Consider the following 5498-nt stretch of genomic DNA (forward strand, 5'->3'; position numbering starts at 1 on the left):
AACACAGCCATGAATTTGCGTGTAATGTAGAATGGTCGGCATTTAACAGTCACAAACTCCACCAGCGGTTAGCAGTAGATGGATAAAAGCACCCCATTTCTGCACAAGTCCGTGTCCGTGTTAACACAGCCCACCTCCACGAGTCTTACCCGGCAGAGCAGCATCTGCTCGGAAGGCTAGCAGGCCTGGTAGCTGGATAGTGGAGTCAGTTTTCACAAAAACAAAGACACTGTAGTCTCTGAACTTGCGTTGGGATTTTCGTTGAAGTTGGATGTAGTCCAGTTTGTTGTCGAATGAGCAGACACTTGCAAGCAGGATGGATGGGACAGGTGGCCGGCTAGCGTTAGCTTTCCACTTAGCTCGAACTCCTGCCCTCGGTCTGCGTTTCCGCTTTCACACACACCGCTTTCGATGTCCCCTTACCCGGCTAGCGGCATCAAGCGACACCGCAGGCTGAGGTGCTGGTCTCCGTAGCAGGTAAAGCTTGCGTAGTGGGTCGAGTATTCCATCTGTAATAAAGTTTCCTGCATATTCTCCGATCTGTACCAATGTATACCGGTGGTACACGTGCGGTAGTTTGAATGCACATTATTGTAAAATAAAAGTTTGCTGCTGAAAAGAGAGAGCCTGTTAGCGTAGCTTCAAGATGGCTGAAACTCGTCTCGCATCGGCTAGTGTCAGTCCCACCCCCTATGGGAGGGTTGAAAACATGCAGAACTAGCTGGCTGTAGTCCATAGCCTCTGGGCAAAAATGCCTCCGATGACGCTAAATGACGATTTTTGTGTCATCAGAGGCTTTTTTCCAGACCCACAATACAGAGAAATCTAGTCTCAGGGGGACATGAGGGAGGGAAGCACGGCCATTCGAAAATACTACCGGGTTTCTACAGATACAAAGCTTAACGCTCATAGGTGAAGTTTCCCTTTAAACTGCATCAACATTGATTGTATAGATTCCTTATATACTGCAGGGTTGTCACCATAGAAATGGTAGAAAGGCCATTTCCATTCAAATCAACGTAGCAGAATGATCAGAGCGACAGCCATTTTTATGTGTACCATTGCCATGGTAACGTATAAACTTCCGTATAAGCCAACTTCCGGAAAGTCGCGGAGGTGAGGTTTTGCTGTAAATATCTGACGAGCAGTAGAGTAGCAACGTTACGAGGCAGAGAGCCAGATGCTAAATGAGTCAAATTAACTTAAAGCTTTAGTGCGTAACTTTTTGATATTAAAGAACGTCCGTTACATTGAAGCCGTTGCCAAATGAGTTGCTACAAAGCTAATTAAGACTCAGCTCCACACAACTCTCTCTGGATTTCTCAGTATGGCTATGTTCAGAAGATTGTGGCGTCCTGTGAAATCTCCCTAACCTAATTAATATTGATTAGAATCGGAAATGTTATCAAACGTTGTGAATCTGAATCGAATCATTGGCGATTCCCAGTCCTACTGTTGACGTGAAGGATAAGTGGTGACCCATTGACAATTAAGCAAAAACAAAATAGACATGTAGTTACCATCTCAAAAAGCACTGGATGCCATTTTCCATGTTTTTGTGTCTAAGTGATAGCCTGACATCATCATACTCAGATTCTAGTCAGAATATGAGTCTGATACTGCTCCATCCATCTTTGCACTTCCGTCCTAACTTCCGACTTTTAGACTGGGCGCTCCCTCTCTTCAGTCACTCTCTATATCCCGCGACACATGCGGTTGCAAAAGGAGGTCGGTTTCTGTAGAAGTCTATGAGAAAGTGACCCACTTCTCACTTGATTTATCACCTCAGTAAAGATTTTCATAATGAGTTTATGGTCTCAATCGCTAGTTTTAAGTCTTCTGCAACACAGAATGATGTTCATTTTTTGAATTATGGTCTCGTTGATTTTAAAATCAGCGATAAAGCAGGGGGTGTTTTAGGGCGTGGCTATGATGTGATTGCCAGTGAAAGTGTGTAACATAACGTAGAGTGTAAGGGCTCCTCCCTCACTCCTCCCTCTCGTCTAAAATCGTCACGTCCCCAACCAGGATGGCTGCGCCCGTAACGGCAAACTCGACAACTCATAGCAGATCTCCACAAACCAATGGGTGACGTCACACATGCTCTGTCCATTATATTATACAGTCTATGATTGTGACACAACATTAAGTGACATACTTTTATTACATACTTTAAATGGCTAAATTAGTGTTAGTAACATACCTAACACTTTTCTATTTCACATTTCATTACTTATTTCACTATGTATAACAATACTGCGTAACTACCATATTGTTATTATTGTTCATTTATATTATTATATAATATTATAGCATAGCATAGCATTCTCTTCTATTTCTGTGTGCTACTGTAACCTGTATATGTCCCCCGTGAGATAAATAATGTCTGGACTTATGTTAGATTGATTATAGCAGGATTTGTGGTTCAAAAATCATTTTCGGGCTAGTCTATATCCTTGACCTTCCACTTCCAGGATTGCTCCGTTGCCGCAGGAATTTTCACCAGATGCATGTCTTTTCATCGATGTCCGTTTCCTTCCACTTTCTTTGTGTTGGAATTCTAAACTCCGGTGGATTCATGAGGACTATGGTTGACTGCTCCTCAGATCTCTGCAGGGTAAATCCAGACAGCTAGCTAGACTATCTGTCCAATCTGAGCTTTCTCTCGCACAACTAAAACAACGTTTGAACGTACACATGTTCCACCAAAACAAGTTCCTTCCTGAGTCTATTTAGCAGCAGCTCCGTGCGGACCTTAGCGCCGCCCATGACAATTGTGATTGGTTTAAAGTGCCAATAAACCAGAGCATGTTTTTCTCCCATCCCAGAATGCTGTGTGGACTAGCCAGACCCTCAAAATCTGTTTCCTGATTTATTTTTTTTCCTGCTTTTTTTAGAGGCTCTGAACCCCCACACGTGTTTTCAGTTACTCAGGCTGATTAGACCTCTTCCCAGGAGGACCTCCCCTGCGTCCATGCTTACGCGAGGTAACGTAACCCCATTTGTACAGGTCCTATCCCCTGACCAATCGGCTATCCTAACCTTAATCACTCAAGGTCAAATGCCTAACCCCAACCAATCGAGCTGCTTCGTAGGGCGGGTCTTGGCGTGGCCATAGTGGGATTTGTAGTTTCGCTCCCAGGAGTGTGTGGGTGTGTATAGACTGATTCACTGACATCTTCCTGAATCTCCTGTTAGCTTTGTTGCATCTCTTAACTGAAAACACCTGTGTGGGTGTTCAGAGGCTTTAAGTGACATCATTGCATCCAGCCATGTCTGATGAGGAGGATATCCATTCTGTTCATCACCTTACTCGCTCTGTAAGCATTGCTGAGACACATCAATGCAATCAAACTCCTAAATTTCCAAACGTTTTCACACTGGATGCAACCTGCAGTTCACAGGTGACCCTTGGGGAGACCTCTAATTATTTCTGCAATTAAACACTTCATTTGTCCCAAACAGCCTGTGTCGTCTTGGCAGCAAACAACCACACCTCCGTTAATCTCCCAGAATTTGGCTTCAAATATTTGAACAAGCCTGAGGTGGGTTTGACAGAAACTCCTGACTGAATAGAAGCTGTGTTCAAATTAGCTAATCCTCCGTATTTACTCAAAGGATACGGCTGGTGTTACTCTATATGTATTTAATTTTTTGTTAAGGAAGCCCATGAAATGTCTAAACCAACAATGTATTAGTCCGTCTCTCAAGTCTTTCTGACTTCCCTACCCTGTCTTTGGCCCTAAACACATTAGTTCTTACTGAAGATGTAAAGTTTTAAAGATTTAAAGAAGCTCAAAATATAATTTCAATTTTAAAGACAGCTCAGTAATTTCCCAAAACAACTGGACAATTTAGTTGTTATCAAACATTACTCAAACAGAAGGAAATAGTGCATTTGTTGGGGACTATTTTCAGCTGCAGATTAATACAGATTTTATGCCTTACTAAGTATTTGCAGCAGCAGGACGATGTATGTGAGATTGAGTCAAAATAAATTCATGGTAATGAGGGAACGTCACCTAGTGCAACAGTGTGACTCATTGATCTGTTTTTAATAGGAGAAATAAGACATAATACTTGTTAGTATAGATACATTTATCATTATTGTTGATTTTAGTTTGCAAATGGGGTTTGGGAAACTAAACACCAACTAAAATATCACCAAACATATCTTTTAATAACAGCATTAATGTGAATCAGGCTTCCGTTTCTCTTGGTAGTAGAAGAAAATAAATCCCCATTTCAATTCCATGTTTCAGTCAGTGTTGTAGTTTATTGTTGCTTTACAGTAACAGTCATCAGTTCTCACAGTATATTTCAGCTCAGTTTGTCAGACACAGTACTTTTAACGGCATTTGCTACTATATTTTCAACATAGAACAGGTTCTCGCAGATCACTTGGACAGATATCATGGGAAAAGGGCTTAAAAAGTAGTGTTATATTACATGATTACATGATAAATGTGGGGTTTACCAGTCAGGTGCCAGCACATTATTACCTACAACTTGGATTTGTCTGTAATGTTGACTCAATTTTCAGATTCAAAACAAAAGTTACAAATACAGTTTGTAAACTGTGTAGTGAACCTGTGTGTGTGCGTGTTTGCGTGTGTGTGTGTGTGTGTGTGTGTGTGTGTGTGTGTGTGTGTGTGTGTGTGTGTGCAGGTACATCTGAGGTTTATGCTTCTTTTGACAGAGGCAGAGACTGGTTGTAAAGCCTCCTTTTATCTAATCAGGACACACACTTACAAACATACTACTGTAGAGACACACAGGCACAGGGAGGATGTTACACATACAGATACATATTCAGTAAGAATGAGAGGGGGAGAGAGAGGTTAAGTGGAAGAGGACACACCTACACACACACACACACACACACACACACACACACACACACACACACACACGTGTGCACACACACACACACACACACCAGAGGTGTCAAAGTATTCCCATTCAGTACTTAGGTAGAAGTACAGGTACTAGGGTTTAAAAAGACTTCTGTAGAAGTTGAAGTATCAACTCAAGCTTTTTACTCAAGTAAAAGTGTAAAAGTACTGGTTTCAAAACTACTTATAGTATAAAAGTAAAAGCAATGTAAGGGAAAAAAATAATATCAATATGCTTTTTGAAATTAGACGGCGAGTTTTGGTGGTACTTGGGTGCGCAGAGCTTGCAGCGCATTCGAAAGGAGTTGTTTTTGCATCCAACCATTTCGAAAACTTCTTCCAGGTACGGCCAGGGATGTAGAGGGGTTGGCTGGTCTTCCTGCCTACCAACCTCCTCGCTGGTGCTTGGTTGGGACATTTTGCTTGAGTTCTCTTGAGTCTCTGCCACGGACATCTTCGTACGTCTGCTAGTTCCTTGCTGGAGTGTGACGTGATGTGTGTCATGGTCAGGTGCGATGGACAAACTAATATGGTGTCGGAATGGTATATGTTTACGGTATGTGGTATACGGATGGCACGATTTATCTGGATAGGTCGTTTTCT

The sequence above is a fragment of the Sander vitreus genome, chromosome 12, assembly GCF_031162955.1.
Source record: "Sander vitreus isolate 19-12246 chromosome 12, sanVit1, whole genome shotgun sequence".
Taxonomy (NCBI): domain Eukaryota; kingdom Metazoa; phylum Chordata; class Actinopteri; order Perciformes; family Percidae; genus Sander; species Sander vitreus.